Raw genomic sequence first — 27,820 nt, 5'->3', positions numbered from 1 at the left:
CAATGGGATTTGGAATCTATGAAATAAGTGACAAAGGTAGAAAAGTCTAGTTAAATTATTTTAACTATGTGAGTTAGTTAATGAGAAATAATAAACTTTATGTGGTTAAATATTTGCAGTGAAGTTGACCTTGATTAAAACTCATTCCAGACTATATTTAACACCTGTTATATACTTCAAAATAGCTGGAAGAGAAGATTTCAAATGTTCTCAACACAAAGAAATGAAAAGTGTTTGAGATTATGAATATCCTTAATTACCATAATTTGAGCATGACACATTATGTACATGTATAAAAATACCACATGTATCCTATAAATATGTACAATAATGTATCAATAAAGAATCAGTTTCATTTTATCACCGATTCCCTTCCCTGAAAACTGGCCTTATGCAAGCAACTTAAATTTTTTAAAGTCTCGTGTTTCCTCGATTGCAAAAAAAACTGTAAATGATCATTGCCAGCACCTTGGATGATTAGGAGCATTAAGAAATAATGCAAGCAAAATGAATAACTATGTACTTAATGTGGTAGGGGCTCAGAATGGCATGAGTTTATTATTTTTAGGATTTATATTTTCTTGGTAGTATTATAAATAGTATCCTGGTTATAACGAAAGCACATCTCAGAAGGAAAAACTCACATGAAATTAATTCTGTTTTGGACAAAGTTTAATCGTACTGTGAATAGAAATGGATGATGGGACACAAGAAAATTTAAACAGGAGTTTTAGATAGAAGTCATAGATAAATCAAGAAGATATTTGATACCATATCAAGAAGATAGTTGAAAAGTTGAGAATAAAGAAACTATGGAGCAAAAGTCTGTGCAAGGAAAAGAGCAAGCAGCCAAAACTAAATATTGAGGAATTTTGAAGATTAAATTATGATTAATTAATTGGCAAGTGTGATTAGAAATGTAGGATAAGATGATATTTTGTTGTTGTTTGTCATTCTGAGTTTTGGCTCATCCTATTTATAGCCACTCATATCATCACCAACTGTTAGAATCTTATTCCTCTACAGACTTCTTTTGTATCCCCTGCTTGCTGTGTTTGATTATCTCAGTCCAATGTATCGTATAGGTAAAGAACTCTTCAAGGAGTATTTTAATTGAATATCAATAAGATGCAGGATTCATAATATAAATCACTCCAAAATTTTATGACAGTCTTTCAAATATTACACAGACATTAAATTTAGATTCATATACACATGTTTATGTATAATCTTATTCATATTAGAGGGTCATTAAATATAGCTAAGTTTTCCCAAACTTCAAATGTTTCACGAACTAACACTCCTTCCTCATAGGTGAGTATACACTTAGCACTAGCACGTATAAATAATAATAATTTCAATTTATATAAGAAATGTTGGCATGATCTGCTGCCTTCAAAAGCAATCTTACGTTCATTTTATTAAGGTGATGTGTTTTGCTTCTTCAATGGAGATTCTTTCCTGTATGACTCACCATAGGGCAGAGGTTGTCTAGATTATCAACAACTTTGCCCTCACTTATATAATTTAACATTGTGATATTAGTGTGAATTCTACAGGGAAATATATCGTTATTTTCATCCTATTCAGAAGACACTGATTTAGCGTATATTATGTGAAAGATGATAGTGGTTATCAATTAAGAAAACATTTATAACTTTTATATAAAACACATACATCTCAGCTTTCTTTATTTAAATCCTAAATATATTTCACCTGTTGTAACTGCATAATACATTATATTTTATTGCTGACTTTAGGAATACTATAAATATATATATATATATATATATATATTTTTTTTTTTACCGAGTAGATATTCTTTGTAATTGTAATTACGGTTGAAAAGAATGTGTGTGTTTGAGTCATGCTGGAGGTGGGAAGGAATGTAGGTGGTTGTGTTTTATTTTTCTAGGCTGTGGGTGGCATTTTGATATGTTGGGGATATTTCTAGGCTTGGGAGTGAATGTTCTATTGTAGTTTCTATTTTCTTTTGTCAGAGATGTGCTAAATGTTGTTTTTCTTGCAGATGGTATTTGGAAATTTGATCCAGAGCAACATGTTTTAAAGGAAAAAAATGTAGGGGGAAATTGATACTGGTTAAGCATACTCCTACACTACTCATCTGGTAGTTGTTATTGCTTTTCTAGTTTTATTTTGTTTCTCCATGAGGGAGATACTAAGTGATAAACAAGATTGTTAGCTTTCATAATTGACATACTAAAGACTTTGGACAATTCCCTTAATAACAAGTACTTCCTTCAAAGGAAGGAAGAGAAAAGTGACAGGACATTAGAGAAGAAATACGGAAAGACATTTCTGAAGTATATTAAAGTGGGAAAGAAAATTTATGACAAAACAAAAAAAAATCTGAAATTACAGTCTCGATTTTACCATACTAGGTATAGAACCCTAAGAAATCCTTATGTACATATCCCAAATTTATAAAGTGATCATCTTGCATTCATCTTATACTGATCAAACATTGCTTTAAGATTCATCTTCAACTCTCTACTTTTCTCTCTTCATAAAGATCATCTAACTTATGGCTCTATTTGTAGCTATAAAAATTATCAATTACTAGGAAGATAAACTTATCTCTTTATCTATAAATATTTATATTATTTATTTGCTAGGTTTTTTCTGAGCTCTAGATCCAATTTACTTGGATGCCACATAAGTCCTTGAAGTACAAATTCATTACTACTCTTATTTTTCTCCTACATTCTGTATTTTACTAAATATTTCTACCATCCAGTCAGATGATCTTGAGTAGACTTTCAAGTCATAAGAGTGATGATATGAATTGATGCTGAAATAAGGAAGTTATCCTAGAGTTAAAGTTAATAGTAATTGACAATAAGTGACTAGGGAGGAGAGGGAAAAGGATGAGATGACAAGAAGAAGGAAGAATAATGAGGAATAAATAGCAATGATATAAATTTCAAAGCAGAGGACATTTAAAGCAAGAACTCGGAAAAATAGTTTGGTTATGGGAAAAAAGAAGGCAAGTTTTCTTCTTTTGTGACTGAGCAAAATATAGTATATAGCTCATGGAAAGGGAGTAAACATTTCATCATTATATCTTGTTTAAAATCTATATGTATACCTTTTAAAGATATGTATGTCCTTTTTCTTTGTTTTCAATAGAACTAGATAATTTGAAACTGTCTGTGTCTTTTTGTGGAAGAGTAAACCATAGTGTATGGCACATGATACATATGCAGGACAAAGAAGAAATATGTCTACTTTTGTCTCTTTTCTGCATTATCCTACAAGCTTTGAGGTGACTGGAACCAAGTGCATCTCAGTTGCCATTAATAAACATCTTTAACGGCATACAAATACTCAGTATAAATGGATGAACAAACGTTATTATCTAGTACTTGATTCCTATCCGTATAAGGTTCACAGTGTAACAGAGGAATCAGGGAGGTAAGCAAATGCTACAATGCTGTAAGTTCTGAAAGATTATTTGTATACAGTGATTCCATGTGAGGGGAGCTAGGGATAGAGATGGCCATACCTTGAGCTAGGTATGGAAGAATCCAAATATTTGACAGGTAGATAAAGGAAAATACAGTTTAGGAAAAGGAAGACCGATCTAGAAAAAGGAAATTGTTGGCTGGGCACAGTGGCTCGCCCCTGTAATCTCAGCACTTTGGGAGGAGCCAAGATGGCAACCATGGCACAGGGCAACAAGAGCAAAACTCCATTTCAGAAAAAAGGTATGGAGTAATTAAATTCTAAGATGTGTCCTTATGAAGTAAGTTATACAACAGTGAAGGTTTAGAGGGAGAGAGTTCCATTTTAAGAAAAATGGAACAAAAGTAGTTTGACAACTTTGAAGTGTCTTAATAAATTTCATTCTACCCAGCACTTTGGGAGGCCAAGGCAGTCGGATCACCTGAGGTCAGGAGTTTGAGACCAGCCTGGCCAACATAGTGAAACCCCATCTCTACTAAAAATACAAAAATTAGCTGAGTGTGGTGGTGCATGCCTGTAATCCCAACTACTCAGGAGGCTGAGGCATAAGAATCACTTGAACCTGAGAGGCAGAGGTTGCAGTGAGCCAAGCTTGCGCCACTGCACTCCAGCCAGAGCTACAGAACAAGACTCCTGTCTCAAAACAAAAAACAAAACAAAACAAAATCTCATTCTAAGGATTTGGAAAATAATCTTGTGAGCTGTCTCTTTTCCTTTACTTAAAAAAAAAAAATATCGGAGAGTTATAATTGATACAATCAGATTTATATTTAAGGACTATTAACTGGTAACAATAGAGATTAATATCTAGAGGGATAGAACAGAGGTATGAGATAGGATCAAAAGCTATTATAGCAGATCGAGGAAAAGATTATTTTGTAACATATTTGTAGATTCCTTCACATTTAACAGTGAGTGTTAATTTTAGCAGAAACAGAAAAAAAGATTAAAAAACATAGAAATCTCCGTAGGTGTAAAGATTAATGGTAAAATGTTTTGCATAAATAAATACTAATACAAGACATCTTTGTTTCTAAAATTCAAATGTTTCACATGTGTGGGTGAGAGAGACAGAGAGAGAGAGAGAGAGAGTGAGAGAGAGAGAGAGAGAGAGAGAGAGAGAGAGAGAGAAGAGATTGCATTTTCCCAAAATGGCCACAGTAGTATCTCTTATTCCACATGTTCTTCTTAAAATGTGACTTTGATACTCCTTCCAACTTGATTTGAGAGTTTGTGATATTGGCAGAAACGATCTAGGAGACTTCCAAGGCTAGGTTATAGGCAATCTAGCTTCCACTTGCTTTTTGTTTGGTTTTTTTTTTTTTTTTTTTTTTTCCTGTGAGGGAGCTTAAACTAACACATACAAAGAGGCCGAATGGACAAGTCAGGTGTGGTGCTGTTCCAGCTAAAAACAGGGCTGGAGTCCCAGATGAAAACCAGCACCACCCGTCACACATCTGAATAAAGACACCTCCAGGTTATTTCAGCTGCCAGGTCTGAGGTCATTTCATATCTTTCTGGTCGAGGCTATAGATCTCAGATGTGAAGTCATTTCCTGATTTCCTGGTTGAGGCTACAGACATCCTTGTACAAGGGTAAGCCATCACCACTATGAGCTATCAAAATTCTTGACCCAAAGAATCCACAAACCTAATAAAATTATTTTCTGTCACTTTTTTATATAATTATAGTAAGTGAAACAGTGAGTGTGTATATATATTCCTTTAATAGAGTAATGTGTGTATTGATGAGTGACAGTTCTTATTTATTTTTGAAATCAAAGCAACAAATTTAACAAATATACTGCCTAAAATGCAGAGACTTATAAAGAAAGTCACCAAGCTTCAGGAGATTCTTACTCTAAAGTGTGCCCATCTTGATTTACTTTTGGCAGATGAGCGGTAGAGATTCTAGAAGGAAAGGGGGCATTTCAATAGATTTTCCATTTGAAATTTATTAGAATAAAATGCAAACATTTTCATAGTTGCTCCCACTGTCTTACATCAGAAAATCTGAGCCAATCATGCAGCAATAAAATCCTAATGTTGTATCACATTCTGAGAATGCAAGCAAGATATTTTAAAATAATGTCTCCTAGTACCTATTAATGACAATGAAGATATTTTGGAAGTTAGAGCTATTATGTAATGTTATTTGATAGAAGCAATATGTAGGGCAAATTTTACAGGACATATTACCCATACTATTGGATAATAACAAAAGAAGGAAATTTGGAACACCAGAAAAGAAGGAGAAACAAGCAAGGGGGAAAATATGGGTAAATGATATAGACTTCTGTTCACCTCTGAAATTTTCAGAATTATGGTTAATGGCTGAAGCACAAATGATCACAGTGCCTAATGTGGTTCTCAAAACTAATTATGATAATTCAAGTAATGCCTCTGAAACTTGTATTATAATATGCAGCATTGTTCCTTCAAGATAAATTATTCCACTTTTCACAAGAGGTCAAAACAGAAGCCTCTGGTGTGATGAACTGATTTTAACCACACAGAATTAATGTTTAAGACATGAAAACAGCTCACTTGCAGGAAGATATTGGCAGATTTTCCAACTCTGCAGAATAGCGAAGTTACAACTGGATTGGGATGCTTCATCAGTTCAACCAAAGGCCAGAAACATGCTCTGTGCTTTAAAGAATACAAAATGAAAAAGCTTAAACATTTTTTTTCATTTCACAAAATAAACTTACAGAAATCATTCTCATTTTATTAAAAAAATAGGATTAGTCACTTGAAGCAGGAACATTTCGAGAAGGAATGGAGGGGACTTCTTGCCTTATCCACATTTTTAAACCCTTAGCTCCAAAATTCATATTGCATGCTACAAAAAGATGCCAACCTTCAAACTAACCAATTATACAGAGCAGCCCATAAGAACAAAACTGCTATTGCAGTGTTACAGACATTTCTGGAAAGGCAAGAAGTACTTTTATTTGGATCTATATTGGGTGAGGCAGACAAAAAATGCATTACTGGAAAAAATTAATGTAACATTTTAACTTATATTTTAAGCCATTACAAAGTTAACACCAGTTTAACACAAGAGAGTGCCTTTGAATAGCTGTTCACCTCCAAGCATTGTCAAAGCATTTTCTGGCAGAGTTTTAAGTACCTGGTCTTCTCAGTTTTGGCATATATTTTCTTGAGCTCTTAATATAAATATAAGCAACCTCTCTATTACCCACTTTCCTCTCCCTGCTGCCCCAAACACAAAACAAAAACAAAATTACCTTAAATGCCATCCTAATAAGGAATTATGGCTAAATTTATATTCTCCTATCTTGTCAAATATTCTCCATTTAATCTCATTATCTACTTATATATAATTATACAATTTTCACCATATAAATATGATCCTTAGTTTATTTCCTTTGCTCATAAAATTTCACCTGCCTGAAATGTTCTATTCCTATATCTAACTTACGTTTCTCTGCCTGGCAAGCTCCTCTTTAACTTTGAAGAACCAATTTAGAAGTTGCCTCTTTGGATATTTTTTTGCTATCCTGCCTAACCTAGCCATGATTATAGTGTAGTTCTCTTGTCTGGGTCCCCAGGTGAACTTCAGAATATGTTGTATCACATTGTCTGCATGTCGGCCTCTCAAGAACATTGTCAGCAACCAAATGGTGGGGACAACGAAAAATTTATCCCCAAATCTCCAGTACCCAACCCCATACCTAGCACATGACTCCAGCGTGTGGTTTATTAAATATTTCAATACTCTTTCTGTCTAATTATCCCTAAGCCTTTCTGCAGGCTACTCTTGTATCTTTTGGATAAGAAAGAGAAATCCCAGATGTATTCAAAGTGTACAAGATTGTAAAATATTTCCTTTTCCTATAGCTCCATTAAAGTGGAAGGACATTGTAATAAAAATAGCCACAGTCACAGATTTTGAAGTCAGACAGAAGCCTGAGCACAAATGCCACATTCATCATTTACTAGACATGATTCTGATCAAGTTTTTACTACATCAAAAGAGTGGGCACGAATATTAAATGTGATAATCCAACTGGATATAATGCAGAGTGATTCAACAGACAGTAATCATTACTTTTCCCAGTCAGGCAGCAACTAAGCTGAGATTGCAGTTTGGGCTCCAATGCCACTGAAAATCAGTATACCGAGAACTACACTAGAGCCCTATCAGAATGCCAGGGTCCACACGGCTGGGAACAGAAGAGTACAGCAGCTCAGAGTATCCATGGCCATGTAAATCCCCTCAGGACACAGATTGCCTTTGCCAGTTAAAACGGAACCCCTTATCCACATTCTGGTTTGCTTTTTTGGCTCAGATACTAAAAAGGCAACTGCATTTGTAGCTTGCATATTTCCTTTCTTATTCCTGACAGAGGTGAGAATTTAAACATACTGTGTAATTCCTACCAGGAGTTAAAGAAAGGTAATTATAAAGCAAGGGAATTTGAAAGGCAAAGAGGGCAAGAATGAAGCAGCAAAGAATTTCAGCTCAATATAGTTTTTCCTTCATTCAAACTATTACATTTGTGTATTGACTTGTATTGATCTCTTTGCAAACTACTTTTGCGTTTTAAGAATTTTAATGCAATGAACACTTGAAAATTTCTAGATAAATGATATTTCGTGTCTATCAATATCTACAACATATATATATTTATACATATACATCTATAGTGGGATTCATTATGTATTTTTCAAATTATGTAAGGATGATTTTTAAGGCAAATTGAATAATTTCATCTGATGGAGTAACAAAACTAGCATTGCCAAATATTTATAGAATGATTTGGGGTGATGTCTGTGATTACTGTAATAAAAAAAATAGACAACGGTAGTTTATGAGGCAGTTGATTGCTTTACCTTCCTTTTATATTGAGAGTATTTCATAGTCTACAAAATACTTAAAATTATGAAACACAAACCAAGTTCTCACTTCTTCATTTTCTGTTAACGAATATTTTCTAGAATTGTATTTTGATAAGAAATCTATTTTAAAATACCTGCCATTTGTATATGTTAATGATTTATAAAAGTAAAATACATGGAATAAGTGAACATAGTATATTTCCCCAAGAACTGACACAAATTCTATACACTTAATACATATTTAATTTGTCCTTAACATTATTGACATTAATAGCTAAGATGTACTAAATAGTTATTGTGTGCCAGATGCAATGCCAAGTCACTAAAAGCATTATGTCATGCCACTACATCACACATTACTAACCCATGAGGAAACTATGATGATTACTATCACTTTATACTTCAGGCGAGGTGTTTGGCGATGGTAAGTCCAATAGGTCAGAGCCAGTCTTGTTATTGGATATATTTGCAAATGATGAACTCGCTTACAGAAGCATGAACACTGAATAGTAGATACTGGAAATTATGTTGCAACTTGGTTGAAATGGTATCTTCCCATTTTAAGGTTCTAGAATTCTTGAGTTAGATCCATGTGTATCAACAGAAGAAATGTTTTAATGGGATGAAAAACTTATACTTTGAACTTTCCTTTGCTCTCTGTATTTTTATATAAGAATTTATAATTTTATACAACCTTTTAAATTGTTTTCCCTTCCTTTTAGTATATCATCAGATCTTGGGGTTAGGTAAGGCAGATGATTAACAAAAATAACTGGACTCAGAAAAAAATAATTTTCACAAGGCCAGTCATTCATTCAATGTTCCAGAATTTAGGTCCTGACTCTCAAGCAGTATTTTTTATTTTTCATCAGACAGCACTGACAAATTCAATTCCATAATCCAGATTTTATATTCACTGTAATAACTGTAAATGTGCTGTTAGTATAACATTGCTAGTAGCATTAAAATCAGTATCTAATAATAGGAATCAGGTTAAAAAATCTGATAGCCTTTCCAGTCAAGCACTATGGCTCACGCCTGTAATCCCAGCCCTTTAGGAAACAGGCAGGTGAATCACTTGAGCCCAGGAGTTTGAGACCAGCCTGGGCAACATGCCTAAACTCCATCTCTACAAAAAATACAAAAATTAGCTGGGCATGGTAGCAAGCACCTGTAGTCCCAGCTACTTGGTAGGCTGAGGGGAGGAGGATGGCGAGCCTGGGAGGCAGAGGTTGTGTGTAGTGAGCAGAGATTGCTCCACTGCACTCCAGCCTGGGCAACAGAGCTAGAATCTGTCTGGGAAAAAAAAAAAAGAAAAGAAAAGATAGCCTTTCCATAATCTCTACGTAAAAATATTACAGGGCCTGGAAGCACAGTTCTTTTTAAAGAAAGCATTATGCAGTTACATAGAAAAGATTTATTTTTCTTTTTATATTATGTTTGAAATAGATCTAGGTTGAGCTACCGTAGAAATTAACCTTTATCTCTGAGAGTTAAATCAAAAGTCTTAGTTTCTGAAGATTTTTGATCCTGCTTTGAGCTGTTGAAGGTATTCATCTGGGAAGGAATGGAAATAGTTTATCAGAGTCATCAGAACTAGACTATGAGGCTTCTAAAAGCTGATTATAGCAGAGTTCAAAGAGTAATAAGAAGAAAGTGTGATAATAGGAGATATTTTTCCTTTTGAGGGGCTTCTCAATATCTTCTGTATCCTCAGGGAATTCTTCATCATATACTTCTTAGGGGAAGTGTAACCTCTATGTTCTATAGAAGCTACAAAAATACTGGCTTTTCTGTACTTTCTTGTAGTTAGGGAGTAGCTGCATCTTTTGGGCCTGGCAAGTCTGATGCACCCAATAAGGACTGGAATTGAAACCTGGTGATCAAAGAAGCATCTGCATGGGCAGTTGTATGTGTTCCCTCTTGCAACTACAACAAATTACATAATTTTATAGTTTAAAACTACATAACTTTATTATCTTACTTATCTGGAGGTCAGAAACTTGAAATTGGTCTTACTGTGCTAAAATCATAGGTTAGTCAGGCTGTATTCCCCTGGAGACTCTAAGGAAGAATCTACTTATTTGCCTTTTCCAACTGCAAGAGTCTTCCTGAATTCCTTGGTTTATGGCCCCTTCTGCCACAAACAGGATAAGCATCTTCAAATCACTCCCTCACACTTGAACTCCTGCCTCTCTCTTATAAGAATCTTTGTGATTGCATTGAGACCACTGAATAACCCCGGATAATCTTTCCATCTCAAGATAATTAACTTAATCACATCTGTAAAGTTTATTGGCCATATAAAGTAACACATTTATAGGCTTCAGGGATTAGGATGTGGACCTCCTTGAGAAGACATAATTCTGCCCTTCACAAAAATCCTGTCTGGTGGCTCACCAACAGCAGTGCTCATTTCTTAGGGACATCAGTGACCTAGGGCCTAGTGGGACCATGTAGGGTGCAGTGGAAGTTGGAAAATCAGTGACATTTAGTGTTCTGTGACAAGTGTCCTTGCTTGATGGGTGCTGGAATGAAAGGTTAATGTTTAGTGTGATCCAGGTTACTCCTAAGCCAGATTTCTCAGGTTTTTGGTGGCTCTGTGACCTATTAAGTACTCCTTCCCTAAGTTCTTTACTGACTAAATTAATCACAAACCTGACTCTGTGGAAGCCAGGGCACTGAGTATAGATGGTAGTGAATGGATGAGAGAGGTGATGTTTGAAGATGAAAGATCCAGCCCTCCCTCAATCCAAAAAAATTAAGAGAGTTTCCAACTGTTAAAAAGACTAATTATTAATTTACTGAAAAAAATGTAGTGGTCATTAATCAGTTATTTTTAATCATAAAGGCTTTTCATACCAAAAATGTATTTTCAATGATTCCTACATTTTAAATTTCTACCTAGTTAGAATATTAATACTGAAGCTCATTCAATAGAATCTAAATTTTTAAAAGTAATTGATTACATTATACAATTAACAAAATTAATATTATATATGAATAACCTGAAAGCCATGTTATGTGAACATTTTCAAAGCTCATATGATCTCATTTATGTTCATTTCTCATTGTGATGGTGCATACAGAGCTGGTTTTACCTTATCTTTTGGCACATATCTCTTCTGGAAGAGGTAGAAAGGTCAACTAATTTAGATTACCCAGGGGAGTCTGCTTAGCATCTCTCTGCCTGTGGTCTTTTTCCTCCATTGTATTGGCTCTGGGCCGCTCCTCACTATTTGAGCACTGAAAACAACAGGAGGCTATAGGCCTCATGTGCAATTGGATCCCTTTGCTCTAAAATGAATGACTTCTGAAACCTGCTATTGTGACCAGGAGACAGCAGCTTCAAACAAAGAGGACTCAATAGATATTTTGACTTGCATTCTAGAAATCAGTTGGAGGAAGTGAAACAAGAAAAAAGAGAAAGGAGCTGTTGATTGTTAATCAGTTCTTGCTAATTAGAAGTAGGACACATAGAAAGTAGATGTTATGGCCAGACGCGGTGTCTCACACCTGTAATCTCAGCACTTTGGGAGACCAAGACAAGTGGATCACCTGAGGTCAGGAGTTTGAGAGGAGCCTGGCCAACATGGTGAAAACCCATCTCTATTAAAAATACAAAACAATCAGGCATATGTGTTGGTGCATGACAGTAGTCTCAGCTACTTGGGAGGCTGAAGCAGGAGATCCCTTGAACCTGGGAGGTGGAAGTTGCAGTGAGCCAAAATTGCACCACTGCGCTCTAGCCTGGGTGACAGAGTGAGACTTCATCTTAAAAAGAAAAAGAAAAAGGAAGTGGATTAGTGGATTATGGATTTAGTCAAGATCATGTGGTTCAAACTTCTTTTACAAATGAGGAAAGCTTAAATAGGTAGTTGGGATCAATTGATGCTTAATACCTTAAATGCCTGGTTGTATTCATGTTATTACTTAAACCATCTTTGATGATAGAGGTGCTAAGTTGATTAAATATGTCAGTTCAAAAAAACAATTGTTTAAGTTTAATATGATATCTTAAAATGTCCTTTCCCCTGAAATTATATTAAATATAACATTAGAACTTTATTTTAGGGAATGAAAGCCTTATGTCAACTTCATGAATCAATAAATACCCATGGTTTAAAATTAATAAATAATCATAACAAACTCTCATATACTTAGATATTGTATTTATTGAAAAATTTTATTATAGCCAATACTGAATTTTCAGCAATCAAGATTTTGTCTATAATTCATATTTAAGATTATTCATTTCAATTTTATCCTGACATATAATTAAGTCAATATTAAGATACCATGTGTTAACAAACTCTTGAAACATTTACTAGATGGAAAAAAAGACAAGAAATGTTTTCATTTTGTTGTTAGTAGCTTTATAGATGGCCACAAGAGGGCAACCTATGAAAGTAATTGAAATTGCAGGAAAAACCTCAGCAACATTTAATATGTGTGTGGTAGGTATCTTTGATCATGAACTCAGCATTATTATCAGAATGTATAAAAGAGTTCCATTTCAACTAGTTAGTTTTAATTTTTTTCCAAACTGGAAAATCAACTGAAACAAATTAATGTCTACATTGCCCTTTAGATTGTGGTATTGAGAGTTATGTAATAGATAATATCCCATGTGTGACACAGGAATCAGATAACATCTTTCTAGTAATGATGTCTTGGAAAAACAGTTGCAATAGACTGTCAGTACTTTGCTAGGATAATGACATTGTTTCTTTTTGAAAACATTTTTAATTTTATGAGTACATAATAGTTGCACATATTTATGAGGTACATGAGATATTTTGTTATAAGCATAAAATGTGTAGTGATAAAATCAGGCTAACTGGAAACTCCATAACCTCAAACATTTATCATTTCTTTGTGTTACAAACATTTTAAGCCCACTCCTCTAGTTATATTGAAATTTTCAATAACTTATTGTTAACTACAGTTATGCTATTGTACTACCAAACATTGAATTTTATTCCTGTTATCTATTGTAAATAGATACTCATTTTAATTTGTACCCATTAATCAGTCCCTTTTTGTCCCTCCCCATCCCATTACCCTTGCCAGCCTGATAACCATCATTCTTCTTTCAACTATCAAAATGACTCTTATTTTTTAAAGATGGTCATGGATTTTGAGACCCTTGCATAATCATTGATAATGCCATTACCTGCTTTCAAGCACATCAAATGAGACCTGAGGCAAAAAAAGGATCCTTTATGGATTAAAATAGTTTTGATAGGTAAAATAGATCAATTACTAATTTGTGTATTTCTCTGTGACTCAGGGTAATGTAGCATAAAATGATTAAATTTTACATCAAGAGGAAAAAGTGTTTAGAGAATAAAGAATGATTTGGCATACTGAGTACCTCAAAAATCCTTGCTCACCCTAACTTCCCACCCCAACAATCCCCAAAATAATACACATTGTCCAAAATGTGCTGTAACTTTTGTTCCTGGGAAAATAATGCAATAGAGCCCTCTAATTGAATTTCTGGAAGCAGGTGTCCTTTTTAAGAGCATCACCTTATTTCCTGCCAAGAACATAATGTGCAGCACACAATTCCAGTTTTATTAATTTTGTTATTGTTTGCAGTACTTTGCCCATCCTACCAGACATGCTGCAGGGTGACTCAAACAGCACAAAAGATAAATTCTATTTATATCCCAACATTGTGTTTATTTGGTTACATGCCTTAATTTTCAAGATTATGCTATTTGTTAAATTTAATAAGGTTTTAATAATATTAGATCAAATATATCATGCAATTCTATTTTGAATGATGCCTCAGATCATATAATGTAACCTTAAAATTTGGGGTTTTATAAGTTGGAATAGACCACTTTAGAAGAAAATATCCCTTTGGTGAACAACATAAAAAGCTTGAAAATAGTTTATATTCCAACTTACAGAAAGTAATTATTTTAGATAGCTGTAAACCCCACTCCCCCCCGCTTTTTTTTTTTAACCTAGAATGAATCCTCTACTTAGTTTAATGTTCCTTTAATTAGGAAATATATGTAAAGTTAATCTAGAAACTTGTAAATAACAGCATGAATTGATAACTTGAAGACCTATGAATCAAATTCAGAAAAGGAATAACACATACTAGCTTTATATATTCTGCTTTTGAAACTGGACATTTCTGTCAACTTAGAGCCCTGTGGTTGAGGTTTTCTAAGGAAACATGACAATGTTTGTTATTGAGAATTATCCTTTTCTCTTTCTGTGACTTAGGCATCACTTTTCTCTCTTTGACAAATACCAAAGGCTATATACTGTATCTTATGTAATAATATAATATATTTATTATATATTGTATTTAATAATATATAAAATAGCTACAGGAAGTAAAAGTAGAAGAAAGGGCAAATAAATCAATAAATTATAATAATGTTTAGAAAAATATTGGAGGATAGTAGGAATAATATATAAATGAAATCAATAAATATTTTATTTTAATACCTATAATACTAATTATCCTTAAATTAGATGTCCAAATATAATGGTTGCAAGAATCTTTGCTTTCAGGTTTGTGTCATTAAAATTCATTGACGGCCTTAGAAATCATGATTTCTTTTTTTTTCTTTTTTGAGATGTTTGAGATGGAGTCTCTGTCGTCCAGGCTGGAGTGCAGTGGCGCGATCTCGGCTCACTGCAAGCTCCGCCTCCCGGGTTCACGCTATTCTCCTGCCTCAGCCTCCCGAGTAGCTGGGACTACAGGCGCCCACCACCACGCCCGGCTGATTTTTTATTTTTAGTAGAGACTGGGTCTCATCGTGTTAGCCAGGATGGTCTCGATTTCCTGACCTCATGATCCGCCTGCCTTGGCCTCCCAAAGTGCTGGGATTACAGGCGTGAGCCACCGCGCCTGGCCAGAAATCATGATTTCAAAAGTTAAGTATCTTACCCAGTGACACATAATAGATAGTACACAATGTATCAGAGCCAGGATTCAACTCATGCCATCAAATTCCTAGTCAGGTCATCACATATATATCATACTATTTATTATATGTGTTTTTTTTTTTTTGTTTTTTTTTTTTTTTTTTTTTTTTGTCTTGTGAAAATTCCTCCTTCACAACTCTTTCCAAGTGCTTAGGACATGTCCATGCAAATCAAACACATTATAGACAACCTTGACATATTTGAGTTACAGAGATTAATATGTTTAGTCCCTGACCATGACCCCATTTAAAGTGTGTAAGTACATAGTTTTAGCAACTGGGCAACTCATGATTCTCATGAGCTGAAAAGATGCATTTCTGACATCCATGCTGTTCTTTATATACAGGATAATAATGTAGTCATACAGATGCATATATGTGTGTATATATATGTACACACACATATGTATAATTTATATCTATTCATACAAACATATTGTGTGTATATAATATGTAGTCTTCATATAATAAAATCAGTTTATTTTATTTAGGGATGGTAGTGACATTTTCCATACTGCCATACATTTTTAGTTATGTATGTATTTATTTATTTTTGTTTTGTTATTTCAATAGGTTTTGGGGTGCAAGTAGATTTTTATTACATGAATGAATTACATAGTGGTGAATTCTGGGATTTTAGTGCACCTGTTCCCCGAGTAGTCTACGTTGTACCCAATGTGTAATTTTTTATCCCTGGGCCTCCTCCACCCTCCCCCTTCTGAGTCTCTAAAGTCCATTATATCACTCTGCACAGCTTTGCATACTCAAAGCTTATCTCCCACTTATAAGTGAGAACATACGGTTTTTGGTTTTCTACTCTTATGTTACTTCACTTAGAATAATGTCCTCCAGCTCCATCTAAGTTGCTTCAAAGGTCATTATTTTGTGTTATATATGTTATACATATATAATATATAAAATATATAATATATATTATCATTAATATATGATATATATATATTTGTCCAGGTCACTATAAAATATATATTTTGTTATATATGGGTTATACATAAGTAATATATATTATACATATAATATATATTATCATCAATGTATAATATATATATATGTCCAGATCACTTTATAATATATATAATATATGCATATAATAAGTATATATGTTTTATAGTGAAATATAAAATAAGTATATATTTTATAGTGAAATTTAAAATAAGTACATATATTTTATAGTGAAATATAAAATAAGTATATATTTTATAGTGAAATATAAAATAAGTATATATTTTATAGTGAAATATAAAATAAGTATATATGTTTTATAGTGAAATATAAAATAAGTATATATTTTATAGTGAAATTTAAAATAAGTACATATATTTTATAGTGAAATATAAAATAAGTATATATTTTGTAGTGAAATATAAAATAAGTATATATATATATATATATATATATATATTTTTTTTTTTTTTTTTTTTTGAGACGGAGTCTGGCTCTGTCGCCCGGGCTGGAGTGCAGTGGCCGGATCTCAGCTCACTGCAAGCTCTGCCCCCCGGGTTTACGCCATTCTCCTGCCTCAGCCTCCCGAGTAGCTGGGACTACAGGCGCCCGCCGCCTTGCCCGGCTAGTTTTTTGTATTTTTTAGTAGAGACGGGGTTTCACCGTGTTCGCCAGGATGGTCTCGATCTCCTGACCTAGTGATCCGCCCGTCTCGGCCTCCCAAAGTGCTGGGATTACAGGCTTGAGCCACCGCGCCCGGCCAAGTATATATTTTATAGTGAAATATAAAATAAGTATATATGTTTTATAGTGAAATATAAAATAAGTATATATATTTATAGTGAAATATAAAATAAGTATATATATTATATTGAAATTTAAAATAAGTACATATATTTTATAGTGAAATATAAAATAAGTACATATATTTTATAGTGAAATTTAAAATAAGTATATATATTTTATAGTGAAATATAAAATAAGTATATATATTTGTAGTGAAATATAATATATCTATTTTATAGTGAAATATAAAATAAGTATATATATTATATTGAAATTTAAAATAAGTACATATATTTTATAGTGAAATATAAAATAAGTACATATATTTTAGTGAAATTTAAAATAAGTATATATATTTTATAGTGAAATATAAAATAAGTATATATATTTGTAGTGAAATATAATATATCTATTTTATAGTGAAATATAAAATAAGTATATCTATTTTATAGTGAAATATAAAATAAGTGTACATATTTTATAGTGACCTGGGACTGGTTAAGTAATATACAGATTATAGGACTGGACTGGTCCTGAGCCTAGGAAGTTAATAATTAAGGAATGGAGTATATAGAGATTAACATTATGAATCTACTCTCTATTTTCTCAATTTACAAGTTGACATATAAGTAACATAAACAACATAAAGCAAGCATCTGGATTATATATACAAGGTTATATATATAAAAATGCCAACTACTCTAAGAAGAGCATCTTTTGACATTAAGTGCATATAGATATAAAGACCCACTTTCCAAACCACCTCTTCCTTCCATTGCACCTGTGCTTTCCTATTCACCATTTCACATGGGATCTTTTCTCCTGGCAAAGGAAAGACAGATTAATTGCAAAAAACATGTAGTACAAAATAATATAACAGGTAATTCACTATAATGTTTCTCAGCATAATTTTCTGATAAAAAATAATGAAAATTATTTTTTGTAGTACAGTGTTTGTTTTTTTGCAGCTATTTAAGTAGTACCCAAAATGTGGCTGCCTTGTTTATAGGAGATAAAAGAATACTAACTAAAATTTGCCCTTTCTTGACCCCAGGATCATGGTCTTATTTTCACTGTATCTTAGGTGGAAAATTGTGTGTTAATACTTTACTATTCAAAATAAACTCAAAACTCAAAAACATAATATCCTTAGCTAACATGTAATAATTTGTTCATCTTTCAAGTGTCTGGTTTAAGGAACTTTACCTACACAGCTATAAGGATACAATCATGAATATACACAAATGTGCTCTGAAAAAAAAGAAGTACAACTACACATATCATCATATTGGTGATAACCAGGGTCCTTTAGCGACATAGCTGTAAGGATACAATTATGAATATACTACACAGCTATAAGGATACAATCATGAATATACTACAAATGTGCTCTGAATACAAAGAAATGGTGAGGGTCCTATGCTCTAAATGTAAGTTACCCCAATATTTTGGGGATATCACTTAACTGCTTACATTTGTAAACTAGTAATACATCTTTCAGTCTTATACAAATATGTCCCAATTCTAGGTTGTAGATGGATGAGGCTAATAATACATCATTTTAGGTCATGAAAATTGCCTAAGATATTCATCATTTTAATGAGTATTAGCAATACCAGTTTGTATTTCTCATAACACTTATTTGTATTCTCTCTTTTTAACAAATTTTATATATTTTTAGCATCTCTCTTTTCACTGTTTTGAATGCCTCTTGAAAGACTCATATCTCTAAATAAACTGGCATATTCCTCTTGAAGGACCCTACAAGATTATTTTCCTATTCACACTTCTACTTAATGCTATCTGGAAGGCTAATAATCTTCCATTTGATTAAAATACATACATATCAGATGTCATTGTAGATTGATTATTATGCCTGCTTTTTGTTTCAACTTCTTTTCCCAAGATAGCTATGGAAGAGAATAGTCACTATCTTGTTTTTCTTTCTGAAAAGCAAAACCAAAAACATGTAAACACATTTTCCCCCTTATCATACAGTTAATGTTTTCCTGTAATGGGTAAACCTTACTGTATGTGTGTATTCTTATTCACATCAGTTTAATTTTCTTCTGGACTGTAACTTTTCTACCTTTCTTTAATTAAAATCTACTTAAAATTGTTGCTAAAGATCCTGTTTATCACCAATATGATGATATGTGTAGTTTTAGAAGTATTTCAAGCAATATGTAATCTGGGGGTTAGGGGCAGAGGGAGGACCATTAAAATGAAGCCAGGGCACATTCTATTCTGTTGGGTTCAGGTTTTCCCTGAATACTATGTAGACCTTCTCTGACTACTTCCAACATCAGTTATTTTCATCTCTGAACTTTGTTTTTAGATTTCTGGTAGTTTCAAAGCTATGTTCATAAGCTTTACCTAGGTTCTAGGGATATGACCAGATGCCTCAATAGTTCCAGTGGGAACTCTGAGCAGGCTGTTTTCTGACTTTTTTTAACCTCTGCCTCAAACAAACAAATTCCACTGTTATATGCCTTGTATCTTGGGCTTCTATATATAAATTTCTTTGAAAATTCATTCTTATGCTGAGGAAAAAAAGCCTGAAAGTTACTGGGCTCTAGGAAGCTGTACCATTTTCTTTATTACTGACATCCAGCACTCCAAATTATTTGGGGTATTGCTATTGAGCCCTGTATCAAATTGCAAGCACATGTTGTTTATTATTATGCTTAAAGTCAGAATATGAAAATTCTCATGTGGTAATTTGACACTTCATTGATCAACCAAGTTGATATACCCAATTGAGTTGGCCTGGGAAACATCACCTTCTTTCTCATTTCATCTGGGTTGCTGTCCAAATTACCCAGATAGTGGAGGAATGTGCTTCAGTCAGGAGCCTAACAGTGGGCTGCTTCACTGGTGAAACACCAAATCCTCGTACAATGCTTACTGACCCCTCCTTTTAATATGATTTGTTGCTACTTCCTTATTTTTATGAAGTCTTTCATATTGGGGTGTTACAGGGCTCAGCTATTGGACCTCTCCTTTTCTTTCCCTATACTTACTCCCTTAAATCTATATACTGAGGATTCCAAAATTTATATCTATAGCCAGTACTCTCTACTGAAATCCCAGGTAATATGTACAACTACGCACTTGACATCTCCATGCATATGTCTAAAGGATATCTCAAACTCAACATGTTGACAATTGAGATCCGGATCTTCCCTCCAAACCTGATACTTCTATAGTTTTCTCCATCTCAGCTGATGACAACCTGATTCTTCCATTTCTTTAGGAAAATTCTTGGAGTTACCTTTGACTCCTATTTCCCTCGAATCCAAATCTACTTTCAAAATATTTTTGGAGTCTAGATATGCCTCACATTACCTTCACCACTTCCGCCCTCTATAAACCACAATTAGCTTTCATCTACATGGCCCACTAGCTTCTTCCCCTCTAACTAACCCTCCGCATCCACTATTCTCAACCCAAAAGCTAGAATGATCCTTTCAAAATCTTGGTCAGTTTTCAATTATGGCATCCTGCTGCTCAGATCCTTCCAAAGCTTCATTCACACTACCTGCTGATCTTACTCTGAATAAAAATCAATGTCCAGTTAATGCCATGCAAGAGTCAACACAATGTGGATTCTTGTTATGTCTCTGCTTTCATCACCTACTACTCCCTTGCTCACTTACTCAGTTTGGATAAACCGCTCTTTGTTCTTCAGTCACACCTTAATTATACTGCCTACCTAGCACCTTTGGATTTGTGTCTTCTTCTCTCTGCCTGTTATGCTCTTTGAGCCCTCTATGACTCCCTTTCTCACCTCCTCTCTGTTCAAATGTTAAATTGTCATTGAGGGATTCCCTAATTACCTCTAAGATATTTTTTCAACTCCCCTACTCCTTCTCTCTGATTTTCTCTCTGCTTTCTTCTACTATGATATATAAATTGCTTATTTATTCTCTTGCAAGATAAACTCTATGAAGACTATTTTTTTCCCATTTTGCTCACATTTCATTCCATACCAATTCATATAGCTTTAGAAATTCAGTAAAATATTTGGTAAATGAATACATGACTTTTTGAACATCATTTTATTCTTCCCTTTAATGTCTAAACAGTGTATTGATTTTACATGGGTATCTCAGTGACCTTAATATTTTAGAAGATGCCAGAGGAATGTTTACATTTGCCTGAAACCTTTTACTTCAGATCCATACTTCAAGCTCAATTCCGATTACCTCAGATAATCTCAGCCCCACTCCTACCAGATTCTGTCCCCTGCTGAGCCTCTTTAAAGTTTGCATGAATGCATCCCATTGCATTTCTTCCCCAATGTGTCATTAATGCAGACTTTCACTGCTAATTTTAGGACAGCACAAGATATTACATCATTAGGCAGAAAACAGTTTAAAATCAGTAGTAGATGTCTAAGTTCATAGAGTTTGTTAGGCATTCTCTGGCCCCAGAATATGCCTTGCTGGCTGTCTCTCACCTTAAGCTTTGAACATTTGTTTATATCTTTATGGTTCTGGGTTTTAGTTATAGTTAATTACCAAAATACAAAAAGCTGATGCATTAAAACATCCACTATAACATCCCTTCTGGATCCAAAGGAAAATTTTGAACCATGTGAATCATTATTGTTTGGAGTTTTCCCGGAATAAATTTTTCCTTAAAATTGTAAATTATGATTCATCTGTAGTATATTTTACTTTTGATATATCTGTTTTATCTTTTTTAATAAGCCAGTCTTAATTTTTTTATTATTTTTTATTTATCCAGTCAACTTATCTCTACTAGAATTGCCTTTCTTCTTAAATGGTTAAATTTATTTTGTTTGTGACCACAAGGAAATATTGTGAGTATTTAGTATCATGAATATTAAACCTTTACAGCTGAGTACCAGAAATATTAAACTTAACAGCTGAGTAGCTAAAGCTTACATTTTCCAATGTGTTTGCATTTTATCTAACTGGGAGAAATCTAAAATTTCCAGAAAAATGTATTTAGCATTTTATTTGCAAAAATAATGAAGATCTTACTTAAATTTCTTGTTCCAGAAAAATTATTTATTTATATTCCCAAGTAGGAAGTAACAGATTTTTGTTTTGTTTTGTTTTGTTTTTACTATCTTGCAGTAAATTGACACCAAGTGAAGATATTAACTAGTCTGACTCACTCTTAAATGGGCATATTTTTGAAATCAGGTCATGTCCAGGTAGAAATTTAGAGAAGAAAACTGATACTTACATCTTATGGCATTTAAGTGGACTGCTTTTGCTCGGTTGTATGACAGCTTGAATTGAAAAGTTACATATCTAACGTGTATGATTAACCACACTTTATAGGTCTATTTCACTAATCACTTGAGTGTCATTGTACTCAGGACCAGAGCTCCTAAGAATAGAAGGCACATTTACCAATTCACATGTTCCCAGTCCATTACCAGAGAGGGATGTTTTACCTCACTTGTAGTCCAAAGAGAAGACTATAGTAAGTAACATATAGGACAAAAAAATCAAGCTTCTAAGGCCGTTACTGAATGATGATTTAACCCACAGGAGACAGTGTGGTGATCTTCACAAGCACTTTTTTTGTTTTATTTTTATAATAACGTAGATACGGCATTTTAATAATTAAGAATGACTTTAAAAAATTACTGTGTCTGTCCTTTGAATTGTATACCAATGCTTAATATAAAGCCTAAACTAGTATAGGTACTCGAATAATAATTGTTGAATTCATGAATGAATAATCTTACTCAAAAAATAATTGTTGAATTAGTGAATGAAGTGCCATGGGTATCTAAAGCATGTTTTAAAATAAAAATTCTTTTAATTATTCAGAAATAATACATTAGTGATTAAATTTCAGTTTTTTTCTCTACTTTTTAAATTTAATAATCATTAGTTGAAGCTAACTATTATCTACATTAATTCATTCAATAAATATTTATTGGCAACTCTATGCCAAACTGTGTCCTATGTACTAGGAAAAAAACAGTTAATAAAACAGAAAAAAAATATATTTCCTCATTGAATACACACACACACACACACACACACACATATACGCATAGTAAAAATGCAATGAAAAAATAAAGCTGGTTAAGAAAGCAGAGAGCTGTACTGTAGGAGTGGAGGCATGCCTTTTTGCACTCTTTAGACTAGGGCTCTCAGAAGTGTTGACAGATGTTTCTGTTTGCACAGACACTTAACTGATGGAGGGAATCATTGGGTGGACTGGAGAGAAAGCAAGGCAAAAAAAAAAAAAAAAAAATCAGCAATTGCAAATGCCCTGAGAAAACGTACTTAATGGAGGATTTAAAATCACAACTCACGAATCCCTTTATCCCTTGCTCTACTTCTTGTCCCTCCATACCAGCTCTACTTCTTTTCATTTTCCTTTTCCCCCTGTCACATACAGTTTCATTTACTTTTTACATGTTTCTCTGCACTTCTCCCCACTACAGTGAAAACTCTACATGGAAGAGTATTTGTCTATTTTGTTCACTAATGTATCCTAAAACCTAGAATAGTGTGCAACTTATTGCTGGTCCTTAATAGGTCTTTTATGTATCAATTGACATTATGCTTTGTGAACTGCAAGGACACTCATGTTGCCTGAGGATAGTGTGTAAGGAGATAGTGTGAAATAAAGTGAGGACAGAGAGAGGACCAGGGTCAAATATTGTACGGCTTGTAGGCTATGGAAAAGACTTTGAATTTTCTCAGAAATGTGACAGGAAACTATTGGAGGATTGGAATTAGGAAAATGGAGTGGCCTGATCTACATGTTTACAGATATCATAGGCTACCGTGTGGAAAACAAGTGGAAACAGGAGGAACACAATTCAAGTTCTTTAGGAGCTCGAAGTTGAAGGGGCAGGCACAATAACATGTGAATAACTTGCCTATTGCAGACCTTAAAAGGGCCACAACAGATCTACAGACTAGTGGTGGGAAAATGAAAAGAACCATTCCTCTTGATTGAAGAGATGACATGACAGAGGTGACGCTGGAGTTGGATCTTGGATAAATGTGAAAAGATAATTTTGGACAACAGAAAAACAAATAAGAAAGGGACAAATTCAACACAATCTACTGGGCAAAAATAAATTTAGAAAGATGAATTTTTTTTTCTTTTGAGTGACTAAGAGGCCTTTACATACATTACTTCCTTTAATTTTTACAATGCCCTAGTAAGTTAAAAACCTACTTTAATTCTCACTTTTTAGAGAATAAAACTGAGGCTCAGAGAAGCTAACTCAAAGTTTTGTTCATCTAGAAAGGAGAAGAGTGACAATTTGAACTTGAATCTCTTTGACACTAGAGCCCATGCTTTTAACTGTTATACATACTGGGTTGTTGAGTTAATAATAATGCAATCAGCATTCAGAGAAATATCTGACTCCTTGCACCTAATCAGTTCAATCAAATTAATGTTAAGTTTGCATGACTGTGACTGCCAGTATGTATAATGCTGTTTAAAGCATTGTAATTATGTTACTGAATGTGTGCCCTTTTGATATTAAAGGAAAGCATTTGTAATAGAATTTCTGCATTTATTATGAAATATTAACATTTATGGTTCTTTCATTTAAGTAAATGTGTGGTGAATGTCAAGCACAGAAAGACAATTAAATAAATTAATGTATGTCCATAATTTGCCATGGCATAATAAATTTAATTCTGTATCTACATGACCTCCTAATCAGCAAGCTGAAAAATTGTGATTTGATCATAGTATTTTAGGTGTTTACATTTCCACTTAAGTGTTTGTGATCCATGACATTCTTAATAATTCAGTGTCAATATGTAAAAATGAAGTTTTGCTAGGGTCATTCTCTCTCTAAGTGGTGTTTAACCCCTTTATTTCTTACCTAGTCATTTGAATTAATAATATACTTGTTAGACTTTCCTAATAATAGAAAACTGGTCACATGGCCTGGAATTAGAAGAGATCATCAGCATAAAAAACATAGAATTTGATGTAGAAAAAGGTAAAAAGACTTCTCAAAAAGAAATTTTAGTCAGCAGATTTTGTGGATAAGGTTCTACTAGATCAATTTCTCAATCTTGCTCACATCATGATACAGATAGAAAATCATGCTATTTCTACAATATACTGATATAGACAGAGAAGGATGCTCAAGCCTTGAATTGAGTCCTTCGCTCCTTAAACATCCAAAATTCTCTCCCCCAACAGCACTCTCAGCTGATATCCTGGCTTCTCGATTTCCTGAAAGTGTGCACAGACTCCCATCATCACAATTACCAGCATGTAAACCCACATGCTCTGCCTTTCCATCTGTTATCAAAGATAGTACATTCTTCACTCAAATCCAATCTCTTCTCTTGTAGATTCTGTATTTTCTCATCTACTCAAGGACATTGCTCTAGTAAATATCCACTTTTCATCCTACATCATCAATTTTTCATCTTCTACTGGAACCTCTCCCTCAGCACAACATGCTCTTATTCCTATTCCTCCTTTCTTTGCCAGGGGCTGCCCATTTCTTTGCTTCCCTTTGAGACAATGTGCTAAAAAAAAGTAAAAATATGGATAAAAAAGTAAAAATATGCACAAAAATATGGTTTCCAATTTCTCTCCTCCCATTTCTTTTTAAATGTAGTTCAATCTGGGTTTTTTTCTTAACCTTCCAATAAAGCCAGATTACATTGTTGAATCGGATAGTCAGTTCTCAGTCCTCATCTTAGCTGACCTCTGAGAAACATTCAGGTTAATTACTGGATTAACGTGAGCAATTTAGTTCACACTGCTCTTTTGGTCTTCCTCCAATAGTAGCAATTGCTCCTACAGATTTTTATTTGCTGGTCTCCCGGGACTCTAATTGTTCGAACCCAGTAGGGCCTCCAGCTTGGACCATTTCTCTATTTGCATTCACTTTCTTGATGACCTCATTTCAGTCTTTTAAATTTCAGTGTATATGCTAATGTGGTGTCCAGATTTGTATATCCACCTGGCTATGTGACATCTGTAGGTGACTAATAGAAACCTTAAACTCAACATGTGCAAGAGTGAGCACTTGAATTTTTCCTAAACCTACTGCTCCTGCAGCCTTCCCCATCTCAGTTATTTTAATCTTCTATTGCATAGGTGAAAAACGTTAGCAACTGCTCAGACCAAAGGCCTTGCAGCTGTCTTTGATACCTTTCTCTTTCCCAACCCATCTGCTCCATCAGGAACATCTGAACAATTACATAAAATTAAAGACTTAATCAGATAGCCAGTCACCTAAAAATTATTTTATGTATGAAATAAATTATTTTTTCATATTCTGCACAGATTTAAAATCCATGTCACATAAAGCAGTACCAAGATGTAATGTTAATTTACACTGTGGCTTTGTAATAAGGTAGATCTAATTTCAAAGAATGTGACTTTCCAACTTATTAATTATGTGATATTAGACAATTTGCATAATTTATCTAAGACTCCTTATGCGTAATTGAGGAATAAATAGAAAGTTTATCATTATTATTATTATTACTATTCTAGAAGATTTACTAGAAGATTTTATAAAGGGCAACATCATGTTTTGCATACAATATTCAATAAATGATAACTATGGGGCCATTGTTATTGTTCTTAGTAGAAATAAAACAAGAGAGTGATTGGCTTTGTCTTTTAAACAAAATTCTTGGAAAAAGTAAAATTAAGGAGAAAATAATGTATTTGCTACCAAGGTAAGAGTGGCAGTAGAGATCTTGATAAGTAAGAAATAAGGTTGCCTAAAGATTGCGTTAGTCTACTCCAGAGTTTTGCCTAATATTGTCTTGTTCCTGTAAAGCATTAACCTTTCGCATCTTAAACATAAGATTTTGAACGTAATGTCCATTCATCAAAATTACTGGGTTTTAAAATTTTGTTCTGTTATACTATGCTACCCATGTAAATGTTATCCTAAAGTCCTTGCATATAATTGGTTATTATCCCGATTTTTCATTTCTTCTCATCTTATCATTTACATCTGTTTCTTCTGCGATTGTATAAATAAAATCTATGCTAAAGCATACATTGAAAAGCACTAAAACATCTGCTTTCTTTTTTTTATAACATATATTTATTTTCATTAATGTCATATTTCCCAATACTCTGTGAATACGTGCAGGGAGATTAGCATACTGTGTGTGCATCTGGCTAGCTGGATGCATGTAGGTATGCAAAGGGGCATGTCCCTATATTTAAAAACAATCCATAAAAATATTTTTTAAAACAATCTAACCTACTAGACAGTATGAATTAATAGAAATAATATGGTTTGGTAGTTAGAATATCTTGATTTGGTCATTATTTTGCTTGTTCATTCAGTCACCAAAATCTAGCCTACTATTAAGTACCAAGTAGTGCATTCAGCCCAAAGTTTAAGTGTTAGATGCACCACATACTAACTGTAATAATCTGAGAATAAGTATTTTCTAATTCTGAAGACTATTCAGCAAGTCAAATGAGATAATTAATGTTAAAATGCAACTCACACTCACAGAGAAGCAAAACAGGTAGAGGAAGATGTCTTTAACATTTCCTAAATAGTTACTGAATACCAACTCTATGCTATGCATTGTTCTAGTCCTTAGCAGTGATACACTAGAAGTTCCATAGATTGCATAACTTTTGCACAATAAGGGAACTTATTACCTCTCAAACTGTGGCTAGGAATTATGCTTGTAGATTTAAAAAACCCAAATTATGTATGAGAGACTGAGAAGTCTTTGTATCTTGATTTAATGATTACTGCACAGTGTATCATAGAACTTATATTGGTGCAGA

The 27,820-nt window shown here is 33.5% G+C and overlaps 1 protein-coding gene across 18 annotated transcripts in view; it reads left to right on the top strand.

The window, feature by feature from the left end:
* The window catches only part of PPFIA2 (PTPRF interacting protein alpha 2), a 515,275-nt gene that overhangs the window by 123,353 nt on the left and 364,102 nt on the right, over positions 1-27,820 (top strand). The window lies entirely within an intron of this gene.

This window comes from Macaca fascicularis, chromosome 11 (assembly GCF_037993035.2).
Source record: "Macaca fascicularis isolate 582-1 chromosome 11, T2T-MFA8v1.1".
Classification (NCBI taxonomy): Eukaryota; Metazoa; Chordata; class Mammalia; order Primates; family Cercopithecidae; genus Macaca; species Macaca fascicularis.
The sequence above is the reverse complement of the archived record's forward strand: the minus strand, read 5'-3'. Positions and strand labels throughout refer to the sequence as shown.